Below are 20,478 nucleotides of genomic sequence, written 5' to 3'. Positions count from 1 at the left end.
CAGGCACAGAAGGACCTGGAAGTGAAGGACGAAGACCAGGAACAGGAGGACACCTATGTGAGTTTAGGTCACATGTCTTAGGATATCCCTTTTATAAATGGTTCCTGTTCATGCTTCTTGTACTGCCAACCACTGCAAACCCCCAAATTGTTCGGCCCACGTATTGAACTGGTATTTGCTGAAAAATCAGAGCATGAAACATGAATAAAAAGCCGGGACTGCTATATACTGACCTCTGAGTGTAGAAGATGCAGTCTGATACTGGCCCACCAGTCTGAGGGCAGATCCAAGGGCATACGGAATGGAACTTGGCAAAGGAGTTTAAAGGATGATGGGTGAAAATTAGTGTGGTCTGTGAAGGATGGATAAAGTCAGGAAAATGGTTAATGGCTAACATAGTGGTAATAGGGTATATGGCAATCAGTAAGAGTAAGCTCAAATAAGAAGGCTCTGCTGAGCAGGAGAGGTTGAGGATGGAGGCTCCATATAGGTCCTTTCAGATGGCCTATAGAGGGATTCTGTGTGGACCTGGGATCTTTGTACTGAAATTCCGTGGGTGTGAGGTGGATATGTAGCAAGGGGCAGATTTACTAAGAAGTCATGAAACACAAGGCAGCAAGTCAACTTGATGCACTGCATTGCATGACAGGGAGGCAACAGAAATGAGCCACATCTACTCAGATAAGGTTTTTCTGCTCTTGTCCTCTGGTTTTGCACTGTGTGCACTGCTTGGCACCAGCACAGGCACCTTGGTGCAATTTTGCAAGGATGCCTTAATTAAGAGTAGGACTGGTTTTGCGCAGGAATGGGCACCTTCCTGTACAAAACAATCCCTTAAGGCACTGTCCTTTTTCTATGTGTGGTGCAGAATGCAACACACATAAAATGACAAAGTAATCAGTAGACCTGGGTGGAGTTTGCGGATTCAAGCATATTGCAACTCTGCGATGTGGTTAAAAAACCCAGCTGCACTACGCGGAGTACCCCAGACGGATGGACTTTCCCATTGCATCCATTCTTGTGTTCAAAATAGTGTGTGAACGACACCACGCAGTTCGCATGGGTGAAACCATCTTATTTTCTTACTCTGTTAATGGTGCTGGGCCTGTTTTTTTATTTTCTTCCTAATCTTTTCAATCCTCTGCCCTCCTAAATTATCGACCTCTCATCTTTATTTATTGTATCAGTGTGTGTTTTTGTGTCTGTGTATTTTAATTTTTTTTTCATTTTGTGCTTTTTGTAACTTTTTTAATGTTGGGATTTTTTTGCCTTCACTTCCTTAGTTATTTCTTTCTTCTTTCCTTCTCCTTTTTCTTTTCTTAACTCCACCCAGCACGTTGCAGAGTAGGGTCGAAAACAGGGGAGTGGCAATGCTAGGCCACATAAACAGCCAGCATCAGCAGACACTTATTTTGTGGGATGAAGGTGGCAGCACTGTTTTTTTTATGTGCAACACCACCTCTCTTCCATGCTGGCAGCAGTCAGCAGGCCTGGCAGAAGGTATTCCTTGCAGGAGCATCAGCTTAGTTGGTGGAGGGCATGCAGGTGTGTGTGGCACACAAGTCATGTCCAGCGCACCACCCAGCAGCTGATGCACCGCTGGGTGAATATCCTCAACTTGTAGCGGGACCTGCTCGACCTTCTAGGCATTGATATTCAAGGGCTTGGTGAGTATTAACTATATTGTTTGTTGTCTTTGTGTTCTACAATGCTAAAACATTTTTTGCCAAATAGCATTCTGCTCGCACTCAGAGGTAGTTATATTTAGTTTACGTGAAGGATATTACAATGTCATCCAGTTTGCACTAGGCAGCTGCTCTTCACTATCTCCTTATACTCACCAGCACTCACTTTTCCTGATTACAGAAGAAGAAGCCATTGCAATGCAGAGTCCTTTGTCCTACTGTCAACATGGTGAATTAGTGCTGTCAGTGATTTAGAATTCTCTGTGACTTTCTTTATGTAGATCGTAAAGTCCCAAGCAATTTCACAGTGATCTGTCGTACTAGCATGCATCTATGCATTGCAAAAAAGAGAGACTGAGTTGTTCCATCAAGAGGCTTGAGAAAAGAGAACAGAATCAAAGATCATTCATTGCCATGCATTAGTTCCAAATGTAGTTTTTGTTAAGAAAATTTGGAGTAGCGATTTTAGGATTAGTATTAGGAAATTTGGAATAGTGATGTTAGGATTAGTATTACCAACACACTGATAGTCGATACTAGTACCATAGGCAATATGATTTAGATAATTTCAATGTTACTGCATTTGTCTTTTGTAGTATTTTTGTGGAGATTAACGGTACCACTAATCTATTTTTTAATCTTCTTTATTTCTTACAACATCACCCAAGGGCAAGAAGAGGGGAAGCGCTGAGGCGAGTCCAGGAAGAGCTGGGGACGAGAAGGCTCTGGCCACCAGTGCCAATTCTGAGGGCTCCGCTCACCCCAGTAAGTCCTATTATTTAGTTATTATTAGTATTTCCCTAATGTTTTCCTTAGGCCACTTTTAATTTTGCCTTATTTATTTTGTTAATACTGTCTCCTCTTTTCCCACTTCACTATTCAATTTTTGTTTAATTTATATTATCCCTGCATTATATTTTTTTCCTTATTTCATTTTTGTTTTGGTAGCTGACTTTTTCCAGTCCATACTAGTCTATAGATTTCTTCTGCTTGGTTGGTAACCTTTCCTTCTCCCCTATGTATCTTGTGGTACTGTAAGAATAACAACATATTTTTGGTACTCTACTGCTGTGAAGATTGCAGGACCAAGTAAGTTAGTATTATATAAAATATTCACTCTGTATGTTTGTTGAGAAGGCTTTTTTTTTCTTGCTTGTGCTCTAATGGTTAACAAGAGAGTGGCCATGCTTTTGGACCACTCCCCAAACCCACAATGTTGTGCTGTTCAATTCTTTTATACAGTATACCAGCAGTTCTTACGACAGTGTAGCATGGCTGGAAAGTATGAGGTCCCATTACATTTGCCAACCAACACCATATGGCTTTAATTGACCATTAATATTCTACCCCTTCATTTCGCTTCAATGATTCAGAGTCCTCATCATCATCATAGGCTGTAGCTCTGCCCCTCCATTACAAAATGTTTTTGGTTGACTCGACTACCTGGCTTTTCTAACATTGTGAACTAACAAAATGCCCAGATTGGTACTTCTGAAAGGAGATACTGCAGTGTTAACCAACTGTAGTGATGTATTACAGTTGTATTTTTTTTATTAACAAAAATTAAGGGGATGTGTATCTGGCATCTAAAAAATGTATACTCTTTTCTTTAGCCAAAAAGAGTGCCTATGGCTCAAGTGCTGCTGCAGGAGCAGAAGGAGCAGGGGGAAAACTGTGTCAGGGATGGGCACTGGAAAGTCACATTGCTTGGTTATTGATAATTACTATAATACTCACTAGCTACAAGGGCATTGTTGTGATCGTGAACCCCCAGCTTTAGCAACTACAATGGTAGCTGAGTTATGGTCCCTTCTATCTGCAACTCAACAAAAGCTCACATAACGTACACTAAAAATGATGGCTTGATGGAACCTGGAAGGAACAGAAAGATGGATGGGTGAAAGAAGGATGATTGAAAGAAAGGGTGGCTACCAAATGGATGGATAATGTACTCATTTGGTAAACAACTGGATGAGATAAAGTGAACCATTAAACGGTGGGGACTTTGGTAAATATACTTAGGAAGAATTAAACAATAATTTAATAATTGTTGGATGAATGAACAAGGGAACTCTTCTCGCGAGGCGCTTGCTGCCCACCTACTTCATTTACTTTGTTTTATGGTTATCAAAGTTATGGTTCAAAGTGGAGGGACGTTAATTTTAGGTCTAATCCCTTGATTAACTGTATTTGTTAAGCGAGGCAGATGTATCCCACCCATCATTACTCATCAACCCCCTCCCTGCCCATGGCATTTCACCACCCATGACGGAAGTGCAGTATGGTTCAATTTGTGACTGCAGTGTTGGCTGGTCAATGTGCATCTGCTTCAGTTAATACAGTATTTACAAATAATTCAATGCATTGCAAACCCTAACACACAATGTGTATTTCCCTTAGCACACTCAGTCACCTCTTTGTACTTCACTCTTTTATTCTTTCCTAAGTTCTTCCGTCCTACCCTACCAAAAAATTGAAAAATCAATTCTTGGCATGTGCAACATTTTTATGACCATGTGAAATGATTCCAAAATATATTTCATGCTTTCCCATAACAGATTTATTTTACACCTGTTCAGATTTTACCCTTTAGATGTTTGTCTATTAAGGAGAATAAATAAGCCATAGCTTAAGCACATGACAAATCAGTGATCAGTGACACCCCTCTACTCTATAGCAAAAGCTCTACCTACCAGCCTAATTCCTCTACCTTACCTTGCAGTGAGTAAGGCAAGTTTCTGTTTCTTACTGTCCAACAAATGGATTTGTTGGAAATAATTTGTGGTGGTGGGCAAGATCAGTAATTATAGGGAGACTAAGGCCCTCATTCCAACCCTGGCGGTCTATGACCGCCAGGTTGGAGGGCAACGGAAGCACCGCCAACAGGCTGGCGGTGCTTCCAGGGCCATTCTGACCACGGTGGTAAAGCCGCGGTCAGAAAAGGGGAACCAGCGGTTTCCCGCCGGTTTTTCCCTGGCCGAGGGAATCGTCCATGGCGGCGCTGCTTGCAGCGCCGCCATGGGGATTCCGACCCCCTTCCCGCCAGCCTGTTTCTGGCGGTTTACACCGCCAGAACCAGGATGGCGGGAACGGGTGTCGTGGGGCCCCTGGGGGCCCCTGCACTGCCCATGCCACTGGCATGGGCAGTGCAGGGGCCCCCTAACGGGGCCCCATGAAGATTTTCACTGTCTGCTTTGCAGACAGTGAAAATCGCGACGGGTGCTACTGCACCCGTCGCACCCCTGCAACACCGCCGGCTCCTTTCGGAGCCGGCTTCTATGTTGCAGGGGCTTTCCCGCTGGGCCGGCGGGCGGCCTTTTGGCGGTCGCCCGCCGGCCCAGCAGGAAAGCCAGAATGGCATCCGCGGTCTCCTGACCGCGGAGTGGCCATTCGGCGGTGACCGCATGGCGGGCGGCGACCGCCGCGGTCAGAATGACCGCCTAAGTGCCTGGTCTGATTTCAAGTTTGGTCTAAGGCATGCTCTGTGATGAACATGCCAAATAGAATCTATATAGCCGATTCCTTTCCCCGTACTGCAGTGCATAATTTTCCCCACCATCTACTTACAGCAGACAGCATAATAATATCCACATTTTGTATGTTATGTGTGTGACAAAGTATCTTATTTATTATTCCTCTGTCTCTTTTGAGGCAGAGAAGAAAGTGAAAGGCATTTGGAGAAGAGCAGGGCCATTTGAATTAAAGCTAACTAATTGTCAACTACAGCTGCCACAGCTGCAGCACCATACCTGAAGCGCTGGGTAGCATACCTCTATTAATTTAGTGCAACAACTTGTACTTCATAATGCATAATCCCTGACTCATAAGTGAGAGGTGATTTATTTTTAGTTTTCCACTCAAAGTGTAGTTACAAGATAAACCTTTAAAAGAAAACAAAACAAATCACTGTTTTTTTTTATTCTGGTTTTATTTTACATTAATTATTTTTTCCAGATAGTCAGTGCTTGTGAGGAATGTGTGGGTAAACAAATACAATTTGCCCTGTGAGTCTCCTAATCATGATCGCATCAAATCCCAATCTTCCTACGGGACCAGAAATGTGCTGCTACTGTGCCACCCACTACAGAACATTGTTGACAAACTGACTTTTTGCTTTTTGCTTTTCTTGATATAGCTACTCCTGCTGGTCCACCATCACCACCCACCAGACAGGAGATAGTGGCCCATCTGTGGCAGGCGAGACTGGCAGGTAGAATACTAACAGCCGGTGGTTCTGGAAGATAAAGAGATGGAAATAGTTGCCTCTGACCCAGACCTTGGTTCAGCACATCAGCCCCAGCCAACAGCCTCCCAGCCATTACATTGCAGGCACCACTGCCTGCTGTCCGAGGCCCTCAAAAGAGCTGCTGCCTCCTAAAGGAGGCTGGCCTGGCTTATGGTGGGTAGCTGATGGTACTAACACCTTGTGCCAGGTCCAGTTATCCCTTATTAGTAGATTAGTAGTGTTCTAGCAGCTTAGGCTAATAGAGGTAGCTATAGCAGATCAGCTTAGGCTGAACTAGGAGACATGCAAAGCTCCTACTATACCACTTATATCATATAGCACTATATCATACGAATCACAATACTCAGAGTTACCAAAAATAAAGGTACTTTATTTTAGTGACAATGTGCCAAAAATATCTCAGAGGATATACTCCCTTAGGAGGTAAGTAAAATACACAAAATATGCACACAAACCAAAGTCAGGTAAGTAAATGGTTAGAAAAGTAGTGCAAACACTGTAGAATACAATAGGATGCAATTGGCCTAGGGGCAACACAAACCATATACTAAGAAAGTGGAATGCGAACCACTTAGGGACCCCAGGCCTAGTGCAGTGTATAGAGGGTCACTGGGAGTGTTAGAAAACACTAAGGGTGTCCAAGATACCCCATCCGAAGACCCTGAAAAGTAGGAGTAAAATTACCCAACTTCCCCAGAAACACACTAAAGTTGTGATAGGACATTCTGCATAGACCACAACAGACAGCTAATCACTGAAGACGGATTCCTGGACCTGAGGACCTGCAAAGGAAGGGGACCAATTCCAAGAGTCACAAAAGTGTCCAGAGGGGGCAGGAGCCCACTAAACACCGGATGAAGGTGCAAAATGGCTGCCTCTGGGTGGGAGAAGCAGAATATTCTAAAACAACAGAAGATGCCAGGAACATCTTCTTTGCACAGAAGATGTCCCACGGCATGCTGGAGGATGCAAATTTGTTTCCATGCAGAAAGACTATAAACAAGCCTTGCTAGCTGCAAATGTCATAGTTGAAGAAAATGGGCGCTGCCTGGGCCCAGGAAGGACCAGGAGGGTGCCCCTTGAAGGAGGAGACAGAGGGGGCGCTCAGCAACACAAAGAGCCCATGCAGAAGCAGGCAGCAGCCATAGAAGAACTTTGACACAGGTTCAAGAAAACTGAGTACAGTGGTCATCTCAACACTACAAAGGAGTGTCCCACAAATCCGGTGGTCAACTCAGCGAGTTGAGCAATGCAGGATGGGGTGCTGGGGACCTGGGCTGTGCTGTGCATGAAGGATTCCTTGCAAAAGTGCACAGAAGCCTTAGCAGCTGCAGTTCACACAGTACACTGGATTACTGTCTGGTGTAGTGAGGCCATGACTTACCTCCACCAAATTTGGACAGATGGACCACTGGACTGTAGGGGTCACTTGGATCCAGCTCCTGTGTTCCAGGGACCAGGCTTGTCATGATGAGAGGGGACCCAGAGGACCAGAGAAGCAGACGTTTGGTGCCTGCATTAGCAGGGGAAAGTTTCTGCCGACCCACAGGAGATTTCATCTTGGTTTTCAGTGTAGGGTGAAGGCAGACAGCCCACAGAGCATGCACCACCAGAAAAAACTCAAGAACGCCGGCAGGATTAGGCGCTACAATGTTGCTGGTAGTCTTCTTGCTACTTTGTTGCTGTTTTGCAGGCGTCCTGGAGCAGTCAGCTGTCGATCCTTGGCAGAAGTCGAAGAGGGAGATGCAGAGGAACTCTGGTAAGCTCTTGCATTTGTTATCTCACGAGAAACCCACAGGAGAGACCCTAAACAGTCCTCAGAGGAGGACTGGCCACCTAGTCAGATAAGTACCTATCAGGAGGGGTCTCTGACATCACCTGCTAGCACTGGCCACTCAGAGGCCTCCATTGTGCCCTCACACCTCTGCATTCAAGATGGCAGAGGTCTGGGACACACTGGAGGAGCTCTGGGAACCACCCCTGGGGTGGTGATGGACATGGGAGTGGTCATTCCCCTTTCCTTTGTCCAGTTTCATGCCAGGGCAGGGGCTGGGGGATCCCTGAACCGGTGTAGACTGGATTATGCAAGGAGGGCACCATCTGTGCCCTTCAAAGCATTCCCAGAGGCCAGGAGAACTACTCCTCTCAGGCTCTTAACACCTATTTCCAAAGAGAGAGGGTGTAACACCCTCTCTCAGAGGAAATCCTTTGTTCTGCTTTCCTGGGACTGGGCTGCCCAGACCCCAGGAGGGCAGAAGCCCATCTGTGGGTTGGCAGCAGCAGTAGCTGCAGTGAAAGCCCCAGAGAGCTGGTTTGGCAGTACTCAGGGTCCATGCTGGAGCCCCTGGGATGCATGGGATTGGCACCCCAATACCAGATTTGGCATGGGGGGACAATTCCATGATCTTAGACGTTACATGGCCGTTACCATTGTGAAGTTACATATAGGTATTGACCTATATGTAGTGCACACATGTAATGGTGTCCCGCACTCACAAAGTCTGGGGAAATTCCCCTGAACTATGTGGGGGCACCTTGGCTAGTGCCAGGGTTCCCTCACACTTAATAACTTTGCACCTAACCTCCACCAAGTGAGGGTTAAACATATAGGTGACTTATCAGTTACTTAAGTGCAGTGTAAAATGGCTGTGAAATAAAGTGGATGTTATTTCACTCAGGCTACAGTGGTAGTCCTGTGTAATAATTGTCTGAGCTCCCAATGGGTGGCAAAAGAAATGCTGCAGCCCATAAGGATCTCATGGAACCACAATACCCTGGGTACCTAGGTACCAAATACTAGGGAATTATAAGGGTGTTCCAGTGTGCCAATCAGAATTGTAAAAATGGTCACTAGCCTGCAGTGACAATTTTAAAGGGAGAGAGAGCATAAGCACTGAGGTTCTGATTAGCAGAGTATCAGGGACACAGTTAGGCACCACACAGGGAACACATTCAGGCCACAAACTATGAGCACTGGGGTCCTGGCTGGCAGGATTCCAGTGAGACATATAAAACACACTGACAAATAGGGTTTTCACTATGAGCACTGGGGTCCTGGCTAGCAGGATCCCAGTGAGACAGTAAAACACCATGACATATACTCAGAAACAGGCCAAAAGTGGGGGTAACAATGCTAGAAAGAGGCTACCTTCCTACACCTCCCCTCCTACTCTGATGAGGCATTGCTCCAACGCAACCTCCAGTGGGTGAACAGAACTGAGAGTCAGCTTGGCAGGATAGAGCAGAGCCTGGACCAACCCCAGGCCCAAATAGAGAATGCCCTATTTGGAGACCTTTTTTAATTTTTTATTTTGGTAGGAGGGACTTGTTGTGGGTAAAGAGAGTGCGAATGGAATTGGGACAGGGTTTTTCACTTTGGGCTTTCATTGGACTTTTGGGGATAGACCATTTGTTTGGGGAGAGAGTTGGGCCTGTTGTGGGTGGAAAGGGTAAGTTTTCTTGTTTGAAAAAAATAAAAGGGGATAATATATTATACGCCATTCATGCCTCAAATGTTTGTTTTCTTGTTTTAGTTTGCACTGCTGTCTTTTAGTGTAGCCTGTTTTTTAAAATCTGCTAAAAAGTGTATGTCATTTACTGATACCTTTGTTCTACTGCCCTCTGTAGCTATACTGACCACTAGCAGATGATTGCATTGCCTATTTTGCCTGCAAACACCTAGATACGCTCAAACTAAGGGGCATATTTATACTCCGTTTGCGCCGAATTAGCGTCGTTTTTTTCTACGCAAATTCGGCGCAAAACTAACGCCATATTTATACTTTGGCGTTAGACGCGTCTAGCGCCAAAGTATGAGGAAAGAGCGTCATTTTTTTGCGTGAACGCCTTCCTTGCGTTAATGAGATGCAAGCTAGGCGTTCCCGTCTAAAAAAATGACTGCGCCGCAAATGCGTCGTATTTATACTCCCGGGCAAAAATGACGCCCGGGAGTGGGCGGGGCAAAAAACCCCGCATTTGCGCCGGATTTTAGCGCCTGGGTCAGGGCAGGCGTTAAGGGACCTGTGGGCTCAAAATGAGCCCACAGCTGCCCTCCCATGCCCCCAGGGACCCCCCCTGCCACCCTTGCCCACCCCAGGAGGACACCCAAGGATGGAGGGACCCACCCCAGGGACATTCAGGTAAGTTCAGGTAAGTATAATTTTTTTTATTTTTTTTTGGGCATAGGGGGGCCTGATTTGTGCCCCCCTACATGCCTCAATGCCCAATGGCAAGGGGTCATGACTCCTGTCTTTACTAAGACAGGAGTCATGTAAATGGCGTCTGGGCGTCGTTAAAAATGGCGCAAATCGGGTGGAGGCGATTTTTTGCATCAACCTGACTTGCACCATTTTTAAGACGCCCTAGCGCCATTTTTCCCAATGCCGGCGCTGCCTGGTGTACGTGGTTTTTTTCCACGCACACCAGGCAGCGCCGGTCTGCTTGCGCCGGCTAACGCCATTCAATAAATACAGCGCCCGCACGGCGCTTCAGAATGGCGTTAGCCGGCGCAAAATTTTTTGGCGCTAAACTGCGTTAGCGCAGTTTAGCGTCAAAAAGTATAAATACGGGCCTAAATCTTTTTCAGTAGAAGGTATTTACTAACTAAACAAGTTCATTTCAATCCATAGTTCCTTTGTTACCTGAGCAAGGGCTGTTACCTCATTCTTCTTACTGCAGGGTTTTCCCAAGGTAGCATCTTATCTTAACTTAAAAGGGTGGTAGTGGTAATAGCAGGCTGGTGCTCTGACAGGGAAGACACAAGGTGCCACTCCCACTTATGCAAACTCCAACTGCAGGGTAATCAAAGGGTTAGCCATCATTTTCAACTAGATTGAAAGAAAACAGAGAGTTGGTGGATCATATATTATATCATAACTTAAGGAAGACTAAGACCAGACTACCACAATGACAGTATCTGGCACACAACGAAGAAGACCTGATATGGTAATAAAAGCTAGTAATATCAACTTCTTCTGAGCAATGAGAAGCTAGTATTTACAATCTAAGCTTAGGAAATGAAATCCTTGAGTCAGGAGAAGTGGGCTCACGGTCAGAAGTGGTTGGACAAGTGTGAGCGTTTACACAACACACAATTGAAGGCCTTAATGATGATGTGGATGGAGCCGGGTAGAATATTGCTCAGATAATAGAAGGTCATGCAGTGAGCAGCTGGTGTCGCTTCTACCACATGCCTCCAGCAAGTATGTGATCCATTTATGGTATAAAACTAAGTCACACCTCAATAAATTACACAGTCCGAGTGAAGAGGGGTAGGGGCTTGATGAATGGATAGGGACGGGAGTTTGGGGAAAGGTGTGACACAGACAAACACTACACAAAAGAAACCACAACAATATTCATTTTAGTGCTGAGCAGCACACCATCATCAATATGTTGTGTAAGGGAACAATGAAGGGAAAAGTATGACACAGTTCATTTAATTGCACCACAAACAGTCCTTCTGCTCCTGAGAGACCCAAAATAGTATATCTCTAAATGTTATATCTTCAAGGTTTGAAAAATAGAAATTATGGAGAATTGAAGCTAACCCACCCAGTTATAAATATCACGATTTCTTTAAAGGAAAATTATACTGTATCACCTAATTGTGTAGTGCATCTCCATTCTTCTTAGAATATCCATCACTCTGGGGTGCCTGACTGAACCCATCCGATAGGTAATCTGGAGTTTTGAGCTTTCACCAAGTTTTGTTTGTGCAGGAGAGGACTAGACGAAGGCCTGCATATTGAAAAACAGAAACTGTGTTGCAGAGAAAAGGAGAATGACAAAAGGAAGCAAGATAAGCTTCATGAGGAGTCTGGAATGGACCAAAAAGAGTTAGAGACAGAGGACGAACGTAAAGAGGAGTGTCACATTTCATCCATCAATGCAGCAAACACACACTCAACGGTGTACCAAGCAGTGTACCAAGAAGACTCAGAGTAAGAGTAAGAACATAAAGAGGAGTTTTAGGTTTGAGCCAGCAATGTAGTAAATACACACTCAGCAGCATTTCTCAAATCAACGCTCCTCTTTTCATTCCACAGAGTTGAGTGAGTACCAGGCCGTAGAGTCCTCATCATTATCATGGTTTCTCTTTGAAGAAGATAACTTTATCCTTTTAGTTGTTGTGGTAGTACCACCCTGAGGCTTCTATCCTGCTCCTCCTTCTTGTGATTCTGAGTAGCTCTGTCCCAGTCCGAAACCATGTGAAGTACTCTTGTGTGGTACACTGCTTTTGAAGAACAAATAGAGAAACCACATTAGAGTATTTTGTGTAGGTTTGTGTTTGGTAACTATAGTGACAGGAATGGTCTCCGAGGAACCATAAAAAAGAAGTGGACCCTGCAGATAAATGTAACTAAGTTTGAAAGGTCAATCACTTTCAGAAAAAAATTATTACACAACAGTCCCGGAGAACAACAAATCATCAAAATCAAGTTTACAAATTTGTTGAGCACCCTCCCTGACTGTCAGCCACCTCATACATCATCAACCATTATTCACAATCACTTTATATATTACTGCTCATTGGTGCAATAGTTAGTATCTACCCCTTCCAATCCAAGCACAGTGGTAGATACAAAATATTATCTCCTTTTTGATGGTAACAACACATTGGAATATGTCTTTGCCACTGACAGTATTTTAATCAATGACACTATGGGGCTGTCCTGTGGGCTGATGTAAAAAGAGGCTACGCAATGGCATGAGCAGGAGGCAGGCATTGTCTCCAATGTCATGAAGGGAAACTGGAGTCTTCTTCATTGTACACGGCTCAAACTCCAATCAGGCCACAGATGTGACTGAAAAATGGTAGGGCAGCAGAAATACGGTAAAATGTTCCACTAGCTTTTTTTCTGCAAAGAAAGACATGAAGAAGTTCAACAAGAAAATAAAAGGTTCTATTGTGGCACTGGCATACTCAGTCGGGAAAAAGAGTTTGTCCTCAAACTCAGGTGGTTCACCTAGAAGTTCGTAAGCAAACACACTTGATTGTGGCCAATCATCCTCTTCATCCTCGTGCATTGTTTCTGTAGCAGTGTAATCAGATGGTACAAAATGCTGGTTAATTTTCATCATGGTTACTCTCACAATGTTTTGCAGTGAGAGACTGGCCCTTCACAATGTGATAACTGTGCCAGCTTCACTGAACCCACGTTTAGCAGACACACTGGCTATAGGACAACTAGATTCTTTATTGTCAGCCTGCTGGGCTCTGGCCATTACTGTATCTTCCCATATGAATATACCAATGGGTTGTGATCCGCATACACCTCTTTTGGGTCATCCAGACACTCCTGGAACATCCTCTGAAGTGTCATTGGTGCTGCCACTTGCGTAACCTCTTTTGCCTTCGCCTCTGAACTTGGGTTAAGACCTGCCACTTGAAAGCAAGCCAATGCAGAGTTTGGGTCCTTTTCTTCTGTTACTGTTGTTGACAGTGTTCTTGTTGCTAGTGTTGGCTGGTGTGAGACAAGACAGCCCTCTCTGGAAGTTGAAGGCAGCACCCCCAGAACTGCAGAATGGGACTCTATGTTCCAGACATTATTCTTCCAGTTCTCCAGCTTGCTCAACAATCCACGTCTTGGATTTTAAAACATTCCCTTCAGGAAAATGAATGAAAGTGGGACAATTTCTTTGTAGCGTGGATCAAGTAGGATGACGCAGATTTACTCTTTGGATGAGATAATAGAATTTTGCAGCCTTGCATCAGAAGCCAAGAAAGGATTAAGCTCTCAACTAAGGCATATGCTTATGAGTTTAAGTTCACACCTCTGAGTGTGAGCCTTTCAGACACCTTCTTTAACTGTTCCTGTAGCAGATGCAACAACGGGATAGCTTAGCCTATCATACTGTCCTCCTTGCTAACTTCCTCTGTGAAAACCTGAAAAGGGAGCAGCATCTGTGTCAGGCATTTGACGAGGTCTCATTTGTCAAGATCTATGGTCATAGTTTTCCCAATTGCATCCCCTCCTCTTAGAATGACATAGTCATTGATCTCTCTGTAAAACAACATTGCAACATATAATAGGTTGAGTGATGAGTACTCCTGTATCACGGTACTAACTGGTGCTCTGTTACCACACTGAATATTCCACCACTGTTTCCAGGCTTTAAAAGAATGATTGAAGTGAGTGCAGATTCATTGCACCCTATGTCTTCTTTTTTGAGAAAGTATTGCACAACCAGGTTGATGCACTGTGCCAAACACAGGAACCTAAAAAAGCTGCAGTCTACCATGGGTTTGACTATGTTACTGCCATTATCTGTGGCAACAAATCCTGTTTAGAGACCTCTGGTTCACAGCTATTCACCTTGCCATTAAATGTATCCAAGATGTTTGCAGCTGTATGTGATTTCTCTATGGCGAAGATGACTACTGTTGCATGCCACCGAACGCTCTTAAAAATTTATTTACGGCCAAGACCTGTAGATAGCTTTTGTTTTACCCACATAAAAGAGATCTTGTGTGCAGTGAGGCACACATGATCAGTAGCCTGACGACTGATCCATGTCTGTCGCCACGTGGATAGTGTGGACAGCACTTTGCTGCAAAGCTTGTCCAACCAATTACAGCACATTGTGATGTAGCACTTCAACAGCAACTCTAGCAAAATAAGTGTGACTTAGAACAATCCATTTCAGGCAGATTGCTGCCACAAATGCGCAGAATCCCACTCCTTCCACAAAAGAAAAATGGAGGTGGTCCAGTGCTAACATTTTTACCGGCTTCCCCTTGCACAAACGTGCCATTGATTGGCTGCAGTCACAGGGTCCCTCCTGCTTAAACATGCCCATAGTAGTAGCCTGGATTTTCTTCTTTTAGGGGGCCATTGATGCAGGCAACTTTGGGGATGTAGGTAGTGGTAGACTCAGTGTGCGTTGTTGTGCACTCACAGTATGCTGTGGTGTCTCCACCTGACTCTGAGTTTTCCTGTGCCATTGTGAGGTTGCTGAGGCAGGTGATTCTGGTGCACTGCTGGGTACAGGACTGCCTTGCATGAGGATGTCACCCTCTTCTTCCTCGCCTTCCACTGTGGTTTGACCAGTTGTAGCTGATGTTTGCCAGCTCTCCTCATCTTTACTACCACAATTACGTTCAGCAATTGTTTAGGTGCCTCTCTCACCAGATTGCATGATGTTTTTTCATATGGGTTGTCTGGCCTCCAGTACTATACTGTGAGCCAGGCTTATCTCAATGAACACTTGTATGGCAAATGGAGCATGTTGCAATATTATCCTCCTGTTTGCTAATTGGAAAAAAGTCCAAAACTGGGGAGGAATACTGTCTTACTGGGCCACTGCCAATACCAAATGAAGTACTGGAGATCGGTAGGTGTGTTGATTGCCACTTTGCAGTGCATACTTCTACTGAGGTAGAAGTTGGGGCAGGTCCCTATTGGGGACTTACAAATATGCAAGCTGGTTGTGCTCCCTGTGTCACATCCCTCAGAGCAGGATGGCTAGTAATGTCAGACTCTTCTGTGCCAGCTTCCACAATGACTGGCTCGTCATCATCATCATTCTCCTCCCCCATCATCCCTTTCTATGATTCTTAGGCTTTCTGGAACTTTTTCTTTCCCTTGTCTCTCCTGGTGCCTCCCGGACTCTGCCGAGTTCCACCATATATCCTTATCATCATCATCATCGGAAGTGGTGCTTGATGAAGATCGTGGAGTAGTACCCTTCCTTTTTCTTGCTGGAGATCTGGGAGACACTGATTCTAAAAGAGAAGGTTTTGCTCGGCAGGAAGCTCAACCTCCTGTTCTGCTCCAACTTCAGGAAGATCTGCTATTGCTGGCTGCAGCTGCTGTCTGCTTTGTTTCCTGAAACAAATGGTTACTACTGTGTGAAAGAGACACATCCAATTCAACATCACTGCCCATCAGCATCGTCATGATTGCAGTGGCTGCTTTACTGACAGACATGGTCTTGGGCTTAGGTTGTGGTGGCGTGGTTAATGTGGGAGTGCTGCTCCCAGGTTTCTCCCCAGAGGCCTGTGTGTCAGGCACATGTCACCAAAAAAGGTTGTGGTTGGCATGCCACTGGTGGAAATCCACTTCTTCTCACTGACCACTTTTTTGAAAGCAACTTTTTTTGGGGTCATCCTAAAGCTCTCAGAGGACAATGACACTAAGCTTCACAAGCAGAAGAGATTGGAAGACTGAAATATCTCCACAGACCTTCTCTTTGGCAATACTGCAGGTGATTTGATGCCTCTTCTCTAGTGCACCTAGAAGCAACCAAGCAAGAAAACCATGTAGTTAGTTAAATGTGGCATTGTTGCAGGTTGAAATGGAACAGACAAATGCAATATTAGAGTGGTTGGTTACTTATGTAATAAATATAATTTAATTAATCATTATAAAGTCAAACCACACCACCACTCCATAAAATGTCATTTCAAATCAGGCAGCACAACATCCAGATAAAGCTCTTTGCTTTATCTCCATCAGATTTAAAGGCTGGTATTCAGGCAGAGGGGCATGGGTAAATGGAATAATTCTTACAAACCTATGGTGGTAAGGTGGTCCAGGGGAAATTGAATAATCATAAAAAAAAATGAATTATGCTGCTGATGTGTCTGCAGTACAACACAGCCCTGGTGTCCACGAGGAAATCGAATTAGTATATACCAAAGAAACCACATGCTGTAGCATGGATGTGTGCCTTTTGTGGATGGGTGGATGGAGGAATGGAGGGATAGATGGATCAAGGGAAAATCCAGAATTAAATATAATTAAATCATTTTTTTTTTAAACAGGAAATGAGAAACAATTAAAATTAAAACTGAAATCATAAAATTAAAAAACATTTAAAACACATTCCCAAAGTAAAACAGAAAAAATGTAAATAAATAATAAAATAATAAAAATAAAACATAAAATGAAATCAAACATTAAAATACAAATTAAAACAGAAAATGAAAGTAAAAAAAGAAAATATAAACTTAGAATTTAAAAAATGATTGATAATTGCTGATGTTTGTACGCAAGCCTATGACAAAGGCACACTTGCTGCATGCACGACATGGACACCCGACACATGGTCAAAAAATAACAACAAGGAGCAAGGAGGCATGAGGAAAAAAGAACACATGCAAGCCTATGGCAAAGACACACAGGCTGGATGTACAAAATGGCTGCCAGTCGGATGGTCAAGCAAGGGGGCACGGCAAAAAAAAGAACACATGCAAGCCTGACCCAAAGGGACACTGCCTGGTTGCACAAAATGGCCACAAGCCACATGATCAAACAACAACAACAAGGAGTAAGGGGGCATGGGGCAAAAAGAACAAATGCAAGCCTATGGCAAAGAGACACTGGCTGGATGCAGAAAATGGCCATCAGTCACATGGTCAAACAACAACAAGGAGCAAGGGGGCATGGCAAATCGACAACACATGCAACCCTATTGCAAAGGGACACTGACCGGATGAACAGAATGGCCACAAGCCACATGTTCAAACAACAACAGCAACAAAAAGCAAGGAGAAGAAAGAACACATGCAAGCCCATGGCAAAGACACATTGGCTGATTGAAGAAAATGGCTGCCAGTCACATGATCAAACAGCAAGTGCAAACAAGGAGGCATGGAGAACATTAGAACACATGCAAGACCATGAACATAGACTACACAAAATGTATCCTGGCCAAACAGCATGGAGAATGAAGATAAATGGTGGACAATGAGAAACACACACACACACACACACACAATGGCCATAAGGAGACATGGTGGTAACACTGAAGTACCTGCTCCTATTGGATAGATTGCCCATTGAAAATCTAGGCTACATAATAAAATATTATAACAAATCTTACAAACAAGAAGAAAAGGTAATTACCTGTGTAACACTTTTCCTTTACAAAAGGTAAGAAAAAACAATGAAATGCAAAATAAATAATAACTAACCCTATACTCCAGGCTAACCACCATTACAAAATTTTAAAATTAAATTAAAGTAAAAGGAAATACTGCTGCATGACCAAGCCAACAAACAACACCCATATATAATAGTTTTTGAACTTTCTTATGTGATTTCACAAAAACAAAGCCCTTAAATCCAAAGGTATATCCAGGAGACAATAAGGCCCGTATTTATGCTTTTTTTAGCGCCGCATTTGCGCCGCTTTTTGACGCAAAACGGCGCAAACCTACAAAATACAATGGTATTTTGCAAGTTTGCGCCGTTTGTGCGTCAAAAAAAGTATAAATACGGGCCTAAGAGTGAACTTTCCACCTTGAAATCCAAGTGAAAAGTGATCAGGAGATGGACAAAGCACTGGGGGCATGTTGAACAGAAACAGGAAGTTGGAGTCTCTGGGGTAATTCCTTACTGTTTGAAAAATATGAAAAATGGCTTCTCACACCAAAAAAACAACTTGAAGAGTTTACACATGGGTTGCAATTACGAGTTGAATGGTATTTAACATGGCCGCTATTGCTCAGATATGTTAAACATGCAAGCCTTCATTAACTTTTGACACCTCAAACCTGACGAAAATTAACATGTAAAATGTGCATTGTATTTACTGGACCATGTGTTTTTCAGTGCATTAAACACCAAAGTCTGCATGCTATTCTCTGGAAACACGTAATATAGTAATTGCACCTGATAAGTGGCATACTGCTTGGTATTATTATTTAAAAGGTGCACTATATAGCACCTATGCTTATAATCACGGCCCATTTCTATATTCTGGTTTCTTTTGTACATATAAACAGCCTCAATAATAAACCAGAACGAATCATTAAGGTTGCGCCCTTTCTCCAAGAGGTGTTCCACTAAGGGAGCACTTGTGACTTTACATCTAATCCTTGTTTGAGTGTGTTGTACACCTTTGCAGAAATCTGTATCATAGTCAGTGCATTCTTTGATATGTACATATGCATATTTGTAGATTGATTTTTCAATGCAAGTTGATTTGCTACCACATCATTGCATTTTACATGCAATATTAATGTGACTTTGCTCAGAACTATTTATAAACTGGTCACATTTTTAGTTTGGTGGCTCTCAGGGCTCATGGATATGTTGGAGAAAGTCCTAAGCGACATACAATCAACCAATCAATAATAATCGTTATTTCGGCTAAAAGCCATAAAAGAACAAATAATAAACAAACCGAGTAAAAAGTCATAAAACTGAATCGAGCAATTAACATTCAATTCCCAACATTGCAAATTGGAGATAATTTGATGCGAACAATGCAATCATAAAACCATAAAATTGCCATCAATAAAACTGGATATGAACCAGCACGACTAGCAATCTCATAGGCACATCGTGGCAGCAAAAATATATAGGCCATATTTATACTTTTTGACGCAAAACTGCGTTAACGCAGTTTTGCGTCGTAAGAATTAGCGCCGGCTAACGCCATTCTGAAGTGCCATGCGGGCGCCGTATTTATTCAATGACGTTAGCCGGCGTTAGCCGGAGGCGCTGCCTGGTGTGCGTGAAAAAAAATGACGTACACCAGGCAGCGCCTGCGTAGGGGGATATGGAGCTTCGGCGCCAAAAAATGGGGCAAGTCAGGCTGAGGCAAATTTTTCGCCTCAACCCGATTTGCGCCATTTTTTTCGACTCCCAACCCCCATTGAAATGACTCCTGTCTTAGCAAACACAGGAGTCATGCACCCTTGCCCAATGGCTATGCCCAGGGGACTTATGTCCCCTGGGCATGGTCATTGGGCATAGTGGCATGTAGGGGGGCACAAATCAGGCCCCCCATGCCACAAAAAAATAAAAAAAAATACTTACCTGAACTTACCTTAATGTCCCTGGGATGGGTCCCTCCAGCCTTGGGTGTCCTCCTGGGGTGGGCAAGGGTGTCCCTGGGGGCATGGGAGGGCACCTCTGGGCTCCTTCCGAGCCCACAGGTCCCTTAACGCCTGCCCTGACCAGGCGCTAAAAAACGTCGCAAAAGCGGCTGGACGTCATTTTTTTTGACCCGCCCACTCCGGGCGTGAATTTTGCCCGGGAGTGTAAATACGGAGTACATGCCTCAGAGTCAATTTTTTAGACGGGAACGCCTACCTTGCATATCATTAACGCAAAGTAGGTGTCCACGCTAAAAAATGACGCAAACTCCATGGACTTTGGCGCTAGACGCGTCTAACGCCAAAGTATAAATATGGAGTTAGTTTTGCGTCGGAATTGCGTAAAAAAAAAACGACGCAATTCCGGCGCAAACAGAGTATAAATATGGCCCATACTATTTTGACCCTTTATGCCGCGGCAGTAAAGTGAAAATTCTACTATAAGATCAAAAAAGCAATTAGTTCTTAAAACAAAATAAAGTGAACGTTTTGATAAAAATCGTTATTGTCAATAATGTCATGAACATCAAGAAACATACTAGCCCAGGGCAGTAAATTGCAAGTACCACCATGACGGCAGGATCAGTTGGAGCTCCCAATCTCTTGAGAGACAGAGGTAGATTTTAACAGACACTGCTCTTTTCTGATCCTCATTATTGATTGCGAATACCGTGGAACGGCAAAGACAATATTTTGCCTTATATTATATTTCAATA

Source organism: Pleurodeles waltl, chromosome 8 (assembly GCF_031143425.1).
Source record: "Pleurodeles waltl isolate 20211129_DDA chromosome 8, aPleWal1.hap1.20221129, whole genome shotgun sequence".
NCBI classification, from domain to species: Eukaryota; Metazoa; Chordata; class Amphibia; order Caudata; family Salamandridae; genus Pleurodeles; species Pleurodeles waltl.
This window is presented reverse-complemented; position numbering follows the sequence as displayed.